This window comes from Lagenorhynchus albirostris, chromosome 15 (genome assembly GCF_949774975.1).
Source record: "Lagenorhynchus albirostris chromosome 15, mLagAlb1.1, whole genome shotgun sequence".
NCBI lineage: Eukaryota > Metazoa > Chordata > Mammalia > Artiodactyla > Delphinidae > Lagenorhynchus > Lagenorhynchus albirostris.
The window spans coordinates 49,965,361-49,984,684 of NC_083109.1; the positions used below are offsets into that span (position 1 = coordinate 49,965,361).

General features: G+C 49.2%; 1 non-coding gene and 1 pseudogene across 1 annotated transcript; one reads left to right on the forward strand and one right to left on the reverse strand.

Annotated features, from left to right (window-relative positions):
* Window positions 1-11,848: 11,848 nt before the first annotated feature.
* Window positions 11,849-16,391, reverse strand: LOC132506237 (tigger transposable element-derived protein 1-like; annotated as a pseudogene).
* TRNAD-GUC (transfer RNA aspartic acid (anticodon GUC)) lies at window positions 13,922-13,995 on the forward strand. The gene has a single exon. It is a non-coding gene; the product is annotated as a tRNA-Asp (tRNA).
* Window positions 16,392-19,324: the final 2,933 nt, after the last annotated feature.

Here is a 19,324-nt window from a genome sequence, read left to right on the forward strand (position 1 = left end):
CCAGTCTTAGCGGATTAGGGCCGCCCTGCTCCAGTAAGACCTCATCTTAACTAACTACATCTGCAAAGACCCTGTTTCCAGACAAGGTCCCATTCTGAGATGTTGTGGGTCAGGATGTCAACATCTATTTTTGGGGACACAATTCAGCCCATAGCAGGGTTCCGGCTGTACCATCTTGTATTTGACAGTATCAAAATTATTTAAGTTTTTAAATATTTAATTTTTAGGGATATGTACTGAAACATGAATTTTTTCCCCACCCCAGTGCTCCGAGTTCCTCCCCGAGAGATGGCCACCCCGCGTTTCTCGGTGTCCTGGGGACATTCTGTGTGCACAGAGCCCTCCACAGCCCTCCACACACACACCCTTCTGCACCTTCTGTGGTCTGTGTGTGGGGGGTTGTCTCCATCTGCCCGGCCCTTCTTTGGTGGATGTAAGGAGCCGCCGTGTTAGGACGCACATAATTTAGTGATGTTAGAATGTAGTAGAAAGTATTGGACATAACAGAGAAGCTCTTCGTAGAAGCTGTTCTCACAGGCACAGGTGTGACCCAAGTTCCTGCAAGGAAGTGCCAGATCATAGAGCGTGGCATTTATAATTCAGTTCTTTAACTTTTTATTGTGAAATGATCTCACATTTAGAGAAAAGTTGCAAAAATAGGTCAGTGAATCCTGCATTCCTTTCTCCCAGATTACCCAAAAGTCAATGTTTCCTATGTTTGTCTTCAGAGATTAAGTTGCATAATGGTGCCCCCCTCAACCCTAAATATTCCAGGGGTGTGTTTCCTAAACATGGGCGTTCATTCTCCTATGACCGAAGCATAAGTCAAAATCGGGATGTTAGCCTCGATACAATACTAGGTGTTCTCTAATCTGCAATTTGTACTCACATTTCTTTAATTGTCCCAATAATGACTTTTGCACACTTGTTAGGTTAATTCCAAAGTGTTTCATCTTCTTGGTGTCTGATGTTGATGGGAGTTATTTTGTGTGGACATGAAGCTCTGGATTTCTGTGTGATAATTTCATGCCTTTGTGAACTCGCTTATTGTTTGAGTCAATTTTCCCCATTGATTCTCTATGGCCAGACCTGCTGTCCAATGTGATAGTCACTTGTAGCTGTTGAATACTGATGCAAAAGCACTAACCAAAACATTGGCCATCAGAATACAACCCTATATAAGGAAAATAAAGCACCACAACCAAGGGGGATTTATCCCAAGACTCCGAAGTTGCTTCACTATCAGAAACTCTATACATAAAATTCACTATATAGACAGATTTCAGGAGAAAAATCACATGATTCTCTCCATAGGTGCAAAAAAAGCCCTGACAAAATTTAATGCCCATTGCTGATAAAAATATATGTGCAGGGACTTCCCTGGTGGCACAGTGGTTAAGAACCCACCTGCCAATGCAAGGGACACGGGTTTGAGCCCTGGTCTGGGAAGATCCCATATGCTGTGGAGCAACTAAGGCTGTGCGCCACAACTACTAAGCCTGTGCTCTAGAGCCCGCGAGCCACAACTACTGAGCCCACATGCCACAACTACTGAAGCCCACGCGCCTAGAGCCCATGCTCCACAACAAGAGAAACCACTGCAGTGAGAAGCCCACGCACCACAGTGAAGAGTAGCCCCCGCTCGCTGCAACTAGAGGAAGCCCGCGAACAGCAACGAAGACCCAACGCAACCAAGATAAATAAATAAATAAATAAATAAATGTATGTATGCACATAAAATAAAATGAAATGAAACCAAACACTCGGTTCCTCGGTCACAGGAGCCCTATTTCAAAGCTCAATAGCTGCATGTGGCTGGTGGGTCCTGTTTTGGACATGGAGGATGTGGAACATTCCATCATCACAAAAAGTTTAATTGCACAGCATTGCTCTAAGCTTTTCCAGGTAGACGATCATAGCCTCTGCAAATAGAGAAAGTTTCATTTCTTTTCCAGTTCGTATGATCCTCACTGATTTTTCTTGTCTGATTACAATGGCTAATGCCTCTGTACAGTGCTGACAGTAGCATCTCTTGTTCAGGGGGGTGATGGGTTTAGGAAATGGTATATATATTTTGTTTTGTGAAGAACGTATCGATCTATCAATATCTATTTTCCTTACTGTTTATATTTTTATCAGGAACGGGCATTAAATTTTGTCAGGGCTTTTTTTGCACTTATGGAGAGAATCATGATTTTTCACCTGAAATCTGTCAATATAGTGAATTTTATGTCTGGAATGTCTGATAGTGAAGCAACTTTGGAGTCTTGGGATAAATCCCCCTTGGCTGTGGTGTCTTATTTTCCTTGTATGGGGTTGTATTCTGATGGGCAATGTTTTAGTTGGTGCTTTTGCATCAATATTCATAAGTGATATTGGCTTGTAAATGTCTTCTTTCATACTGTCTTTATTATAGTTAGGTTACCAATGTTCTTCTTGCTTTAGAAAAAGAATATAAAAGTTTTCCCCTCATCTTCAATGCTGTGGGATAATTTGTAAAGCTTTGAGACCATCTGGTCCCTTGCTCTGTGGTGACCTAAATAGGAAGGAAATCCAAAAAATAGGGGATATATGTATATATATAGCCGATTCACTTTGCTGTACAGCAGAAACTAACACAACATTGTAAAGCAACTGTACTCCAAATAAAAAAAAAAGACCATCTGGTCCTTAAAGATTTGGTAGAATTTATCTATGAAATTACCTGTGCCTATTGCCTTTTTGTGGGGACAGGGGGCTGAGTGTTTCCTGGTAACTTTATTTCTTCCATGGAAATGGGTCTAAGTTTTCCATCTCTAACAGGGCCAGTTTTTTTAAAATTAATTAATTAATTAATTTTTATTTTTATTTTTGGCTGCATTGGGTCTTCATTGCTTTGTGCAGGCTTTCTCTAGTTGCGGTGAGCGGGGGCTACTCTTCATTGCGGTGTGTGGGCTTTTCATTGCAGTGGCTTCTCTTGCTATGGAGCATGAGCTCTAGGTGTGTGGGCTTCAGTAGTTGTGGCATGTGGGTTCAGTAGTTGTGGCTCGCGGGCTTTAGAGTGCAGGCTCAGTAGTTGTGGCACACAGGCTTAGTTGCTCCACGGCAGGTGGGATCTTCCCGGACCAGGGCTCAAACCTGTGTCCCCTGCATTGGCAGGTGGATTCTTTTTTTTTTTTTTTTTTTTTTTTTGCGGTACACGGGCCTCTCACTGTTGTGGCCTCTCCCGTTGTGGCGCACAGGCTCCGGACGTGCAGGCTCAGCGGCCATGGCTCATGGGCCCAGCCGCTCTGTGGCATGTGGGATCTTCCCGGACCGGGGCACGAACCTGTGTCCCCTGCATTGGCAGGTGGACTCTCAACCACTGCGCCACCAGGGAAGCCCTGGAAGGTGGATTCTTAACCACTGCGCCACCAAGGAAGTCCTCCTCTTATTATTATTATTATTATTTTTGGTTTTCTTCTATTTTCTCAATTAAGTTAACTAATGGATGACCTATTCTGTTAGTTTAAAAATTAGGATTTTGGTTTACTAATCATAATTGTGTTTTTTCTGTTCTTTACCCTGTAATGCCTCTTCTCATTTTTATTATTTCCTCTCTTATGCTCTCTATTGATTTACTTAGTTCTTTTTCTAAGCTTTGTTTGAGTTGGGAATTTAACTTGTTTTCATCTTTTTAAATAAAAATGTTTAATATTGTGAATTGCTCTATGATTAGTGCTTTAAATGTATTTCATAGATTCTGATGTGTAGTGTTTTCACGTCATTATTTTTTTTAGAAATTCTATACTTTCGGTTGTATTTCCCCACTCATCCAAGAGTTAATAGTTTAAAAAAATTTTTCCACATGAAATTCTTTTTCTGTCTGCTTTTTGACACTGTTAACAACTTGTGGTCTTATTGCATCATGATCAGTTCTATAACATTTCTACTTCATGGAACTCGCTGATGCTTCCTTTGTGACTGAATTAGATTTCTGTGGCTGTGTAACAGATTTCCACAATTCCACGGCTTGAGCCACACCTGTTTACCATCATCTCTCAGGTCCGTGGGTGTGAGGCCCCGCCCAGCTAGCCCCACTAGGGCAGTACAGGTGGAGGCTGCAGTCTTTGTGTGTGGGCGTCTCAACGAGGCTCAGGTGGGTGGCGTGAAGCCCTTGGCGAGGGTAATCACAGGAGTCCTAGCACCTTTTTCAAGTCCTGTGGCAGGCCCCACCCGCATTCAGGGCCCTGGTCACAGTAGGGTCTGGGCCCCGCTTGGGCCTGGGCTGTGGTCAGTGGGGCTCGTCCTCTCTCCGCTGGGACCCCCACCCTGTGCCCCCTCCCCACCTGCGTGCGCCCTGAGCAGAAAGGTGAGCGGTTCGGAAGGGGAGGCCTGAGTATGATTGTCCGCAGGTGGTGGGCTTGCTTTCCTGCTGATTGTGCACGAGGTCTCCAGCGTCCGTTCAGAGATGAGGGAAGAGAAATCGAGTGAGCTGGTGGGTACGTTCAAGGGACGGGGTCCGGGTTGATTTGCGCTGTGCTGACCCGCTGTCGGGCTGGTCCCCTGGGGATGACAGCGTATGTGGGGCCATGGGGAGGTGGGGGCTTGTGAGTGGATGGGGGAGGGGCTCAGGCTGGGCAGGTGGAGCTGTGGTGGGGGGCGCGCTTTGGGTGGGGTGGAGGCAATGGCGGGGAGGGGGGCTGTGAGGGGAAGGCGTGGGGCTGGGGTAGGGGGCTGGGGGCAGGGAAGCAGGGTGAGGGTCAGGTGTTGGACGTGACGTGCGGGGGTCGCCGTCAGCTTGATGTGCCCGGGTAGGGGGCCTGGATGTGTCTGGGGTCTCCTCGGTCATTTGTGTGGGGTCAGGCTGGGGCCAGGTGCAGACTCCGAGCAGGCCGGGTCACCTGCAGGGGCCGAATCCTGACCGCGGGACCGTCAGGGGATTTGCCGCTTTCCTGTTTGGAGGCGTCTCCACAGGACAGAGACCTGGAGACAAGGGTCCCCGCTGCCACATCTGTCAGGAACGGCGTCATCAGGAGAGGTGATGTTTGAATCACATTTGGTCGGGAAACAGCCAGGAAGGAGGCGGGTTCCTTCTCTCCTGTGTGAGGAAGACCAGGAGACTCACATCTGTGTGCTTTTCGTTATTTGTTATTTTTCCCTTTGCCTTTCTCACTGTCAGAAGCTAAGACCTGTAAGAAATAGATTAGGTTAGTGGTTTAAAAACCTCCCTGGAGGAACGCCCAGGCCGCTTCACTGAGATTCTACCAAATGTTTACACTACGTTGGGCTGTGAGCTGGGAGGCCGGCGTCCCTCGGCCCAGCTCTGTCCTTGAGCGCTGCCCGCGGGCACTGGACGTCAGTCCGAGTGAGGCCAGGGTCCGAAGCCACAGGCCAGTCAAGGCCCTTCTTGGAGGGCCTGGCTCTGGGGGATGCCCTGCGGCCGATACACAGGCCTTGTCAAGCTCTCACCTCAGGAGGACGAAAATCCCCATGAGGTTATTGACATGTTGGAATGATGCGTGGGGAGGCCGCTTGGCCTAGACGCTGTGAGCTGTGAACCTGCAAGTTCGAGGCCTAGCTCCAGCCTCTCACCTCCAGCTGTCGCCTATGACAGTCCCTAGGGGTCCTGCTGATGTGTTGACGCCCCTTCAGGGTCCCCCACCTGAGAGCCGCTGGGAGGGCACACCCGGGCTGAGCCTGGACCTGAGGGCGACCACACCAGGGGTGCAGCCCCTTCAGACCCAGCCTCTGAGGACCCCAGGGGGCGGGGGCGTCTGCAGGCCCACCCTGGGCCTGACCATGGTTCAGCACTAGACCCTGGGACACAGGGGTGTCTCCTGGGCCGGGGCCCCTGCCCTGGGGGAGGTGGCCTTTGTGTGATGCTCTGGCTGAGACATGGAGCTTGTCTGCCAGCTTCTCCCATCTGACAGTGGTGGCGTCCTGCCTTTTCTGGACTGTCTGCCCCCTCCCCGCTCTTGCCCAGCTCCTCAGAACAGAGGGGTCGGTTCCCAGCCAGACCGCTGTATGGTTTTCTCCACTGAGGAGGGGCATGGGGGAGAGGGGCGGCTGTGGGTGTGTAGATGCCCTTTGTCAGGTTCAGGAAGTTCTTGTTCTGATTTGCTGAGAGGTGGTGGTTGTTGTTTATCATGAATAGATATTGAATTTTGTCTAATGTTTTTTCTTCATCTGTTGATATGATTATATGGTGTTTCTTATTTGGTCTTTTGATTTTCAAATTTTGAAGCTGAGCCCACTTGGTTGCTGGCTCATTTTCTATTTCATGAGTGATGTTGGTCTGTGGTTTTCTTGTTTGTCCTTTCTGGCTTTGATTTGGGTAATGCTGACCTCGGAAGTGTTCCTTCCTTTTCTACTTTCTGGAAGGGATCGGGTAGAATTGGTGTTACTTTTTCTTTAAATGTTTGGTAGAATTCACCAGTAAAACCACCTGGGCCTGGACATTTCTCTTCCATAGTTTTAACTGCAAATTCAACGTCTTTGACAATTATAGTACTATTCAGTATCTATTACATTTTGGGTGAGTTTGGTTGTTTGTGATTTGGGGGGAATTGGTCCATTTCATCTAAGTTATCAAAGGAGGGGCGTTTCTGCTTCTGACTTGGGTGTGTCCATTGAAGCCGGGGCCAAGGGTGTGCCCCCAGGGCTGACCAGAGAAGTCGGAAGAAGCCTGGGGAGGGGGCTGCCCCCATCACATCCACACTAGAGTGGGATGGTGGGTGTGCTAGTGTCCTGGGGCTGCCAGATCAAATCACCACAACCTGGGTGGTGAGAACAGCAGACCCTCATCCTCTCACAGTCTGGAGGCCAGAAGTCAGACCAAGACAGAGGCTCCCTGGGAGGATCCTTCCAGCCTCTTCCAGCTTCTGGGGGCTCCCATCTCCACCTTCACGTGACTTCTCAGTCTGTGTCTGTCCTCTTCTGTCTCCTGTAAGGACACTGTCATTGGATTTGGGGCCTATCCCGGTAAGGCAGGATGATGGGGCCCTGGCAACGGCCTCCCCTGCTGCCCGGCCCTGTGGGCTGCTCTCTGGTGTGGCCCCAGGTGTGGGGTGTGCCCTGCTCCTGTCGGTGCGAGGGTGCCTTCCTTTCCTGGCCCCAGCTTGGACCCACTGGTCCTGAGAAGGCTGCGAGAGACTCGCCGGTTTCAGCTCAGAGGCTGGGGCTGCGGGATCATCAGGGTGGGCAAGTCTTTCCACAAAGCCCCTCGGCTTCTGTCCCTGAGCTGTGAGGTGCATGTGGGTTCCCACCTTGCAGGCTGGTAAGGATGGCTCAGCACTGGCCCTGGGCGCCCGTCCGGGAAGGGATGGGCCGCTGTACCCTGTGCTGCTTGCAGGGACCTGGGCTCAGCGCCCCACCTTGTTTAGGGACCTGTGGGCACCCTGACCAAGGGTGGACGATGCCAGCCCCAACCCCCCCCCACCGCTCCCGCCGTGAGCTGCCTCTGGCCCTTGCCAGCTGCGCGGTACAGATAGGAGTTCCGGGCAGTGTGCACTCTGCTTCCTGGGTCTGAGTGGGGTTCGGCTGCCTGTGCAGCTGTGGTGCCTGAGCCCCAACAGTGGCGGGCCAGCTGTCCCCCCAGCCTCGGGTGGGGCATTGCCCCTCTCATCCTGTGAAGAGGCGGCTGTGTGCCGGGTTTTCCTGGCTCTGCCATCTCCCTGCTAACCTGACCCGGGGAAGACAGATGCCTCTGCGTCCAGGGATCCTGGCGTCTTCCTTTTTGAGGCAGAGGAGGTGCCTGTGGTCTCAGGTGTCGTCCCCTCCTCTCCGGGCAGCTGTCCCCCTGACCCTTAGAGCATGGCCTGGCTGGTAGCCCCTCCAGGGCATCCTCTGCCAGCCCTGGGACGGGAGCAGGAGTAATTAGGTGCTGAGTCTCGGTGGGGTCAGCGGGCAGAGCCGCGTCAGGGCCTCTAGCTTCTGCCTCCACCTGGAAGCCCCCTCTGGGCTTTGCAGCCATTCCTGCCCCAGCACTCAGGGATGATAGAAGGGAACCCCCTTGATAACTGTGTCCCACCAGCCAAGACCCTGTGACACCAGCAAACGTGGAAGGAGCTGGTTGGCTGTGTGCACTGGGGGTTTGTACCCTGGCTCATTGCTGCCACAGCTGCCCTGGGTGTGTCAGTCAGTGCAGCCCCAGACTGGGCTGGGGGCTCCGGCAGGACCCGCCACAGCTCTGGGCAGGGGGCCGGGGGTCCTGCAGCCAGATGGTGTCCTCCTGGTGTCATCTTGGCTCCTCAGAGCAGCCGTGCTGCTGGGTGTCCTCGGGGAGGGGGTGGGGACAGGCAAGCGAGACCGCACGTGTGGGCGCCAGACAGCCGAGGTGCCCCCAACCCCGGGATGCTGGACCTTCCTTTGGAAGAGGCATCTGAACCCGTGTGTTCTGCGCTTGCCAGGAGCTTATTTCCACCTGCTTGGAGGTCAGTCCAGGCAGGCCCAGCGTGGCCACCTCTGCTGTGGCCCACAGGGTGGAGGGTCAGGTCTGGTGGTCACTCCTATTTCCAAAATATCTAGCTAGTCACACAATTTATGTAACTGTGATATTAGTATGAAATGTCATATACACAACTGTGTACCTAAGAAGCACCCCTGTGCCAGTGTGCCTGCACGTGTACATGTGTGGTCCTGCCTGTGTGCACACGTGTGTGCGGGGGCTCCACCGGCATCTGAGGTAGGCCTTGCCGACTCTGCTGGCCCCTCTTTCTCTCTTAGGGTGAGAGTCTCTCCTCCCCAGAAAAGTCTATGGAATAGGATGCCGCCCACAGCCCTGATCTGTGATTCCAAACCCCAAATGTCTCTTAGATGTTTGGCAAGAACCTGCGGTCGGTCCACCTGCCCTGTTTCTGTCTGGTTCTCCCGGTCCCTGTGGAAACCTGGAGTGTTGATGTTGATGCCTAGACTGTTCAGGCCCTGTGGCCGCACCTGATTCCCTCTGAACCCCCAAGCTGGCCCTGAGGGTCACAGATGAGGGACCAGGTGACCTGTGTCCTCGGCTCCTCATGGGGTTGGCCCATCCAGCACCCCAGGGGAGGTTGACAGACAAGGTTGGCACCCTTAGGGAAGGGCAGAGCGTTGGGGTGGGTCCCCTCCCAGGTGGGGCTCTTCCCCTTCAGAGCAGAAGGGAGCCTCTTGGTCTGTTTCCCCCTGGCCTGTCCTTATGGTTCTTCCTCCCAGCAAGGGGCCTGTGGTTCCATGGTGCCTGTTATGTCAGTTCCCAATGTATTCCTGCCTAGAGCTGCTAGTGATGGAAAGTGGGTGCCACCCACAGCGCCTCCCTTCTGCGTTGGGCAGGAGGAGCTCAAAGAGCCCCGCCCTGGGCTGCGGGCCTGCTGGTACCTCCCGGCATGGCCACTTGGGCACCTGCCTCACCATCTAGGGAGGAATTTGGCCCCTGTCCTTCCTAGGTGTCACCCGTGAATGCCCAGTGTCCCGCTCCCCTAGGGACTCATACCAAAATTTGCCTGTATCCAGGGCAATGTGCCCCCTGGGCAGGGGCGAGGGGTCCCAGTGGCTCCTGGCTGGGTGCGAAGGGCTCAGAGGGGCAGGTGGGGTCAAGGGCACAGATGCGTGGGGGGCCCTGCATGAGCTGATGGGGTGGAGCCAGTCCCCAGAGCAGAACCGTCCATCTCACTGCCCTGCATCCCGGACCCTTTTGGGTGGGGCTGCTGCCTGGGGAGGTGGTTGCCCACCTGCCCCCAGGTCATCGAGGAGGGTGGCTGTGGGGGCCACCCTGGGCCCCATGCTCTGCACGGCCAGATCTGGGCATGCAAGGCTCTCCTGAGTCCAGAGGCGCTGCCTCCTCCTCCAGTGTGTGGGTCTCTGGGGGTCCTTGCAGCACAGGGGCATAACCTGGGGGATTTAGGAAGAAAGGAATGTCCCATCTCCTGGTCTGAGGCCAGAAGTCCGAGGCTCCAGGGGAAGATCCTTCCCACCTCGTCCTGCTTCTGGGGGCTCTGGCATCCCTGGGTTGTGGCCGCATCACTGTCTCTGCCTCTGTGGTCACATGGCCTCCCCTGTGTCTGTGTCTCTTCCTGGTGTGAGGACGCTGGACATTGGTTTAGTCCCAGCCTAACCCAGCATCACCTCCTCTTAACTGATCACATCTGTAAATACCCTATTTCTAAGGTCATGTTCTGCGGTTCTGGGTGGATATGAACTTTGGGGGACAGTATTCAACCCACCACCGCTGACCTGCAGGCCCTCACTGGTGGAGGTGATGCCCTTGTGTGGGGACTGAGGAATATGGAACACCAGGCCCAGGGACACCTGTTCCGAGACTCCTAGTGAGGGACGCGTTGGGATGGGCCAGGGAAGGCCTCTGGGGCAGACCTGTGTGCCGAGACCCTGGGTCAGTGGGCAGCCAGGGGCATTGGTCAGCAAGGGGTGGGCTCATGGCACTGGGTCGACAAGAACAGCCGGCGGGTGAGGGGAGGATGGGATCCACTGGGGCTGGGCCATCGTCTGGGGGGCGTTGGCTGGGCCTGGTCCCCCCAGGACAGTGCATGAGCTCTGAACGTGCCATCCACTTCCACTGGACACGACAGTGAAAGGGCTTGATGGCCTCAGTGCCCAGTGGGGATGGTCAGACGGGATGGAGGGACAGCCCAGCCGGCGGCTTGCTCGGCGCCAGCCCTGCAGCTGCACGACGGCCACAATGGACTGAGGGGCATTGATGGGGACACAGTTGGCCCCTGATAACTCGCTCGCTAATGGTGCTTCATATTTTTTTCGTCTAGAAGAATTGTGTGAGTGTGAAGACCAGCGGGGAGATGGAGGCCACTTGATGAAGAGCCTTGAGCCCACCCCTTAAAGGAACAAGGCGCGTTTCTCCCGAGGCTCTGACAGCTGGCTCCTTCAGCTTCAGCCCCGGTTATTGAGATGCAAATGTGTGCCCGCGGGGAGCGCAGCTGCTGGCTGGCGCTGAGGCCCTCGCCCCAGGTGCAGCCCTACCGAGCCAGCGCCAGCGGGGGCAGTGACGCAGATGACCCTCCCAGGACAAATGGAACCGTGGACCCCGTGCAGGAGGAAAGGCAGGTAAGAGGAGTCATCTGGTTCTGCCGGCTTCACGTCACCGCTTTCCTGACTTTCAGCCCCAGAGCAAGGTGTCCTTGCAGGTAGACGTGGGCCAACCGGGCGCCGCCAGCTCTATCTCGGGAGGCTTTGTTCACTTGCTCTGGTCCCTCAGCGTTCAAGCGTTGACTTTAGAAAAGAACCAAACTGCCCTGGGCGGGAGGGAGGGCTGTCTGAAGCTTTTGAGTCTCATCCAGCAGGTTTACAAACTCAGGGAACAGAAAGCCCTTCCACGATGGGCAACCAGCAAAGGGAAAGTGTGTCAGTCACAGCGCAAGACAAGATGCGCAGGAACCCCACCCGGAGTCAAGTGGGCACAGCACCTTCTTACGCGTGTCTATGAAAAGACAAACACCCAGCTCTGGGCTCATATAATAAATACAGTGTAAAGGGTCTGACACTCAACGATGAAAACAGATTTTTCTGTCAAAAACGTTTTAATTGTGGATTGGAACACATACAAAAGTCCACAAAATGTGAGCTCAGAAAATGTTCAGAGGCTGAAGGTCGGTGTCCCCCAACGTGACCACAACCCTGCACTTAGCACCGCTTGCCTGTGAGCGTCGTACTGTAAGTGAAGTCACGAGGCGTGTATCCGAGTGCAGTTAAGTGTCCCGTTGTGTGAGTGCACGACCCCCGTCCACCTCTTCACTCCTGATGGGTGTTTGGTCTTTAGTGAACAGTGCTGCTGTGACCTGTAGTGCACACTTCTGTTGTGGACGCCCCAGGCATGGCGCAGCTGGGTCCTGGGTATGTACAGCGTCAACTTTTTTTTTTTTTTTTTTTTTGCGGTACGTGGGCCTCTCACTGTTGTGGCCTCTCCCGTTGCGGAGCACAGGCTCCGGACGCGCAGGCTCAGCGGCCATGGCTCATGGGCCCAGCCGCTCCGCGGCATGTGGGATCTTCCCGGACCGGGGCACGAATCCATGTCCCCTGCATCGGCGGGCGGACTCTCAACCACTGCGCCACCAGGGAAGCCCAAGTGTCTACTTTTAATAGATATCGCCAATCTATGCTTTTACCGGCATTTCCACTGCTTTGTGTCTTCATCAACACTTGGTATTGAAAGTCTTATTTATTTTAGCCTGCCGTAATGATATTTCAGGGTTTCTTTGTTTTCTTTTCAAGACCAACTTGACTGAGGGACAAGTGGTATTGTGCCAGAGCTGGCTTGTACTGCTGCACAAGACTGACCATGCACACCCCTTCCCAGCTCTGGGCTGAGTGATGTGGTGGGAGTGTCTAGATCATGGAAATTAAAAAATACTACAAATCAGGGCTTTGTGCAGAGAGTCAGTCGTACTTTACATGAAACAAAATGCACCTATTTTAAGTGTACAGCTTGATGGTTTTTGACAAATGTGTACACTGAGGTACCTACCACACAATTAAGATATGGAACATTTCCAGCCCCCGCAGATATTCCCTTGTTCCACTTCCCAGGGACAGAGAACAGGTCAATGGTTAGCCGGGGCGGAGTTGGGGAGGGATTGACTGGGACTTTTTTCCTCCCTAGAGTCCTATATAAATGGAATCATATGGTGTATATTCTTTTGTTCCTGGATTTGTTAGCTCAGCATGTTTTTGAGGTTCAAATGTGTAGCAATAATTTGATCTGTTTATTGCTAAGAATTATTTGCATGTTTACATGCATGTTTACAACACAATGGGTTCATCCACTTGCCTACTGATGGACCCCTGGGCTGGTCCCAGCTCTTTGGTTATTATGAATAGGTCGGCTAAGAACAGTGCTTAAAGGTCTCTGTGTTTTCATACCTAGGAGAGGAATGGCTGGGTCATATGGTAGTACATGTTTAATGTTTTCAAAATGCCAAACTGTTTTTCATGTGATTGTACCTTTTTATAGTCTTTCTTTCTTTGGTTGCGCTAGTTCCTTAGTTGTGGGACGTGGGCTCCTTAGTTGCAGCTTGCTGGCTCCTTAGTTGTGGCATGCGAACTCTTAGTTGCAGCATGCATGTGGGATCTAGCTCCCTGACCAGGGATTGAACCTGGCCCCCCTGCATTGGGAGCACGGAGTCTTATCCACTGAGCCACCAGGGAAGTCCCATACCTTTTTATATTCTGATCAGTAGTGTGCGTTTCCTCCTCCTCTATTTTCTGAAAGTTTGTATAGAATGCCATCATTTCTTCATTAAATGTTGATAGAACTTACCAATCAGGCCATCTCGGTCTGAAGTTTTCTTTGTGAGATTTTAAATTATGAATTCAATTTCTTTAATTGTGATGGGGCTGTTTGGGTTTTCTCTTTCTTTGTGAGTCACTTTTAGTAATGTGTATATTTCATGGAATTCTTTTTCACTTCAACTAGGATGTCAAGTCTATTAGAATAATGTCCACAATATTCTCTTATTGTCCTTTCAATGTCTATAGGATCTGTAGTGATGTCCCCTTTTTCCTTCTTGATGTTGTAATTTGTGTTCTGTCTCCTTTTTGTCTGATCATTGTAGCTAGTTTATCCCTTTTACTGATATTTTCAAAGAACCAAATTGGGTTTCATTGATTTTGTTGTCTAATGTTTTGGCCCTGAAAGGGTTCTAGTTTTATGGAAAGGTCTTTGTTGGGAGTCCCCATGTCATCAGGACAAGGTGCCTCTTCCTGCAGCCTGCGGTGCACTGTTCTGGCTTTCAGCTTCTCTTCTTGCACTGCATTATATATTTTTTGTGAGTTCAGAAACAAAATTTATTTTTTTCCCCAGCATTTTTACATGGTTTCAGCCAAAGGGTTTTTGCAGTAGACTAGCTCACTGTGGTGCGATTTTTTAAAGGGACAACTTCTAGGTTAGAAAAAAGACAAGACGTCGTAAGAGATGGTGGGCCTCAACCTGGAAGCTAGCACAAGAAGACAAGAAAGAGGGAATTCCTTGGTGGTCCAGTGGTTAGGATTCTGTGCTGTCACTGCTGAGGGCCCAGGTTCGATCCCTGGGTCAGGGAACTAAAATCCTGCAAGCCATGTGGTGTGGCCGAAAAAAAAAAACCCCAAACCCCCAAAAAACCAAAAAGGCAAAGAGCCTCAGGTAGGAAGAAGAGAAACGATACCGTCCACTATTTGCACATAAACTACAGGCACAACTCGGAGATGCCATGGGTTTTGGTTCCAGAACATCCCAATAAAGCAAATCACATGATTTTTTGGTTTCCCAGAGCACATAAAAGTTACCTTTACAGGGGCTTCCCTGGTGGCGCAGTGGTTGGGATTCCGCCTGCCGACGCAGGGGACGCGGGTTCGTGCCCCGGTCTGGGAGGATCCCATATGCCGCGGAGCGGCTGGGCCCGTGGGCCATGGCCGCTGAGCCTGCGCGTCTGGATGACTGTGCTCTGCAACTGGAGAGGCCACAACAGTGAAAGGCCCGCATACCGCAAAAAAAAAAAAAAAAAAAGTTACCTTTACACTGTAGTGTTGTCTATTAAGTGTGCAATAGCATTATGTCTAAAAGAGTAATGTTACATACATACCTTAATTTAAAAATGCTAATCATCATCTGAGCCTTAGTGAGTTGTAGTCTTTTTCCTGGTAGAGAGTCCTGCCTTGATGTTGATATCTGCTAACTGATCATGGTGGTGGTTACTGAAGGTTGAGGTGGCTGTGACAATTTCTTAAAATAAGATAATGAAGTTCGCCACACTGATTGACTCTTCCTTTCATGAATGATTTCTCTGTAGCATGCAATGATGTTTGATAGCATTGTACCCATAGTAGAACTTCTTTCAAAATTGGAGTCAATCCTCTCAAACCCTGCTGCTGCTTTATCAACTAAGTTCATGTAATATTTAAAATTCTTTGTTGCCATTTCAACAGTCTTCACAGCACCTTCACTGAAGTTGATTCCATCTCAAGAAACCACTTTATTGCTCATCCGTGAGAGGCAACTCCTCATTCATTAAAAGTTTTGTCATGAGATTGAAGCAACTCAGTTACATCTAGTAACTTTAGAAACTACTTCTAATTCTAGTTCTCTTGCTATTTCTACCACATCTGCAATTACTTCCTCCACTGAAGTCTTGAACCCCTCAAAGTCATCCATGAAGGTTTGAGTCAACTTCTTCCAAACTCCTGTTAATGTTGATAATTTGACCTCTTCCCATGAATCATAAAAGTTCATAATGGCATCTAGGATGGTGAATCCTTTTCAGAAGATTTTCAGTTGACATTGCCCAGATCCATCAGAGGAATCACTATCTATGGCAGCTATAGCCTTATGATATGCATTTCTTAAATAATAAGGCTTCAAAATCAAAAATTACTCTTTGATCCATGGGCTATAGAATGGATGCTGTGCTAGCAGACAGGGAAATAGCATTAATCTCATTGTACACCTCCACCAGACCTCTTGGGTGACCAGGTGCATTGTCAATGAGTAGTGATATTTTGAATCTTTTTTTTTTTTCTGAGCAGTAGGTGTCAACAGTGGGCTTATAATATTCAGTAAGCCATGTTGTAAACAGATGTGTCATCCACGTTTTGTGGTTCCATTTATTGAGCATAGGAGAGTAGATTTAACATAATTCTTAAGGACTCTAGGATTTTCAGAATGGTAAATAAGCATTGGCTTCAACTTAAAGTCACCAGCTGCATTAGCCCCTAACAAGAGAGTCAGCTTGTCCTTTGATGCTTTGAAGCCAGGCACTGACTTCTCCTCTCTAGCTGTGAAAGTCCTAGATGGCCTCTTGTTCTGATAGAAGGCTGTCTCGTCTACATTGAATATGTTGTTTGGTGCAGCCACCTTCATTAATGATCTCAGCTAGATCTTCTGGATAACTTGCTGCAGCTTCTACATCAGCATTTGCTGCTTCACCTTGAACTTTTATTTTATGGAGATGGCTTCTTTCCTTCAGCCTCACGAACCAACCTCTGCCAGCTTCAGGCTTTTCTTCTGCAGCTTCCTTGTCTCTCTCAGCCTTCACAGAATTGAAGAGAGTTACCCTTGTTCTGAATTAGACTTTGGTTTAAGGGAATGTTGTGGCTAGTTAGATCTTCAATCTAGACTAAAACTTTCTCCATATCAGCAATAAGGCTGTTTCACTTTATCATTCATGTGTTCACTGGAGTGGCACTTTTAATTTCTTTCAAGAACTTTTCCTTTGCATTCACAGCTTGGCTGTTTGGTGCAAGAGGCCTGGCTTTTGGCCTACCCTGACTTTTGACATGCCTTCCTCACTAAATTTAATCATCTTCAGCTTTTGATTTAAAGTGAGAGACATGCAACTCTTCCTTTCACTTGAACACTTAGAGGCCACTGTAGGGTTATTAATTGGCCTAATTTCAATCTTGCTGTGTCTTAGGGAACAGGGAGGCCTGAGGAGAGGGAGACAGATGGGGGGAATGGCTGGTTGGTAGAGCAGTCAGAACACACACATTTATCCATTCAGTTCATGGTCTTACATGGGTACAGTTCATGGTGCCCAAAACAATTACAATAGTGGCATCAAAGATCACTGATCACATAGCACCATCACAAATGCAATATTTCAAACATTTTCATTATTTTTAAGAGAATTACTAGAATGTGACACAGAGACCTGAAGTTAGAAAATGCTGTTGAAAAATGGCACCACAGACTTGATGCAGGGTTGCTTCAATTTGTAAAAAACACTGATTTCTGTGAAGTGCAATAAAATGAGGTCTGCCTGTATTAGAACTAACAAGAAACTTCAGCTTGTTTTGAGCAATGGGCCAGAGATAGTCAAGGCAGTTATGAGAAGTGGGGGCTGAGACCGTGAGGTACCGGGATCGATGATAAAGCTGTAACAGCGTGGACCATGCGGAACAGCTAGACAGGTATGACCCCTAGAACAGTGAGCCACACTGCCCAGAGGCAGGGTCAGCTGCTGTCCACCCAGTGAGGTCAGTCCTGGTGGATGAGGTGGTCACACACCTGTGGGGAGAGGGGTCAGGACCCCAACTATGTCCCAGGGCCTTGCTAAGAAGCTGATCTGGGTGAGGGTGGGGCAGGCGGCCTCAGGCAGAAAGCCCTCCAGATATAGGTTTAAGAATCACCCACACTGGGCTTCCCTGGTGGCGCAGTGGTTGAGAGTCCACCTGCCGATGCAGGGGACACAGGTTCGTGCCCCGGTCCGGGAAGATCCCATGTGCTGCGGAGCAGCTGGGCCCGTGAGCCATGGCCACTGAGCCTGCGCGTCCGGAGCCTGTGCTCCACAACGGGAGAGGCCACAACAGTGAGAGGCCCGCGTAACACCAAAAAAAAAAAAAAAAAAAAAAAAGAATCACCCACATCACGTAGCCACGGCTGCCCTTTCACTTGCTCAGAGTTTTTCCTCGTCTAATTGGTAGTTGCATGTGTGACTGTCTTTCCAAGACCATCAGTTAAAAGAGTGCCCATGTGTCACATGCTGGCTCTGGAAGCCCACCTTCCATCCCACTGGCTAATCAGAGCCTCATGTTTTAGCCTTAAGTGAATCCAGCCCTATGCGCTTAGCAAAAAAGGGATGAAGCACTTTATCTGTCTCACCACCCCTCCCCCACCCCAACTGTTCTCACTAGATCTTGGCAGTGTGAGGTCTCCCAGCCCCCTGGGGCAGGGTCTCAGGACACTCAGAAGGCTTATTTTTAAAAACTGAGAAGAAATTGACATTAACCATTTTACAGTAAACAGTCAGTGGCATTTAATATATCACAGTGTTGTGCAATTATCACCTCTATCTAGTTCCAAAATATTTTATCATCTCAAAAGGAAACCCTGTACCATTAGCAGTCACTCCCCATTCTCCCCTCCCCCCAGCCTCTGGCAACCACTAGTAAGCTCTCTATTTTTATAGATTTATCTGTTTTAGATATTTTTATAAATGGAATCATATTACAGGTGACCTTTTGTGTCTGGCTTATTTTACTGGACATAATGTTTTCAAGATTTATCCACACTGTAGTGTGTGCTGATACTTTATTCCTTTTTGTGGCTGAATAGTATTCCCTTGTGTGCTTTGTTTATCCATTCACCTGTTGGTGGACATTTGTGTTGTTTCCACCTTTTGGCTATTGTGGATAATGATGCTGTGAACATTGGCATACAAGTATCTGTTTAAGTCCCTGATTTCAGTTCTTTTGGATATATACCTAGAAGTAGAATTGCTGGTTCGTATGGTAATTGACCCAACGTTTAACTTTTTGAGGAACTGTTAGACTTTTCCATAGCAGCTGCACCATTTTGCATTACCAATTGCAATGTACGAAGTTTCCAATTTTCCTACATCCTTGCCAACACTTGTTTTTTTTTTCCATTAAAAAAAATCATAGCCACCCTCATGGGTGTGAAGTGGTATCTCATTGTGTGCATTTTCATGTGCATTTCTATGATTAAGGATTTTGAGCATCTTTTCATGTGCTTGTTGGCCATTTGTATGTCTTCCTTGGAGAAATGTCCATTCAAATAATTTTGAATTGGGATGTTTGTCTTTTTGTTGCTTAGTTGTCAGAGTTATTTATATATTCTGGATAGTAGAGTCTTAGAGATATACGACTTGAAAATATTTTCTCTCATTCTGTGGGTCATCTTTTCACTCTATGGCGTCTTTGTTTTTATTTTTTTTAATTGAAGTATAGTTGATTTACAATGCTGTGTTTCTGCTGTACAGCAAAGTGATTCATTTATACATATATGTTCTTTTTTTATATTCTTTCCCATTATGGTTTATCTCAGGATATTGAAAATAGTTCCCTGTGCTATGCAGAAGGACTTTATTGTTTATCCATTCTATATGTAATAGTTTGCATCTGCTAACCCCAAACTTGATAGTGTCTTTATTTTTTAAACATCTTCATTGGAGTATAATTGCTTTACAATGGTGTGTTGGTTTCTGCTTTATAACAAAGTGAATCAGCTATACATATATCCCCAGATCTCTTCCCTCTCGCGTCTCCTTCCCTCCCACCCTCCCTATCCCACCCCTCTAGGTGGTCACAGAGCACCAAGCTGATCTCCCTGTGCTATGTGGCTGCTTCCCACTAGCTATCTATTTTACGTTTGGTAGTGTATATATGTCCATGCCACTCTCTCACTTTGTCACAGCTTACCCTTCCCCCTCCCCGTGTCCTCAAGTCCATTCTCTAGTAGGTCTGTGTCTTTATTCCCGTCCTGCCCCTAGGTTCTTCATAACCATTTTTTTTAAAGATTCCATATATATTTGGTAGCATATGGTATTTGTTTTTCTCTTTCTGACTTACTTCACTCTGTATGACAGACTCTAGGTCCACCCACCTCACTACAAAAGCTCAATTTTGTTTCTTTTTATGGCTGAATAATATTCCA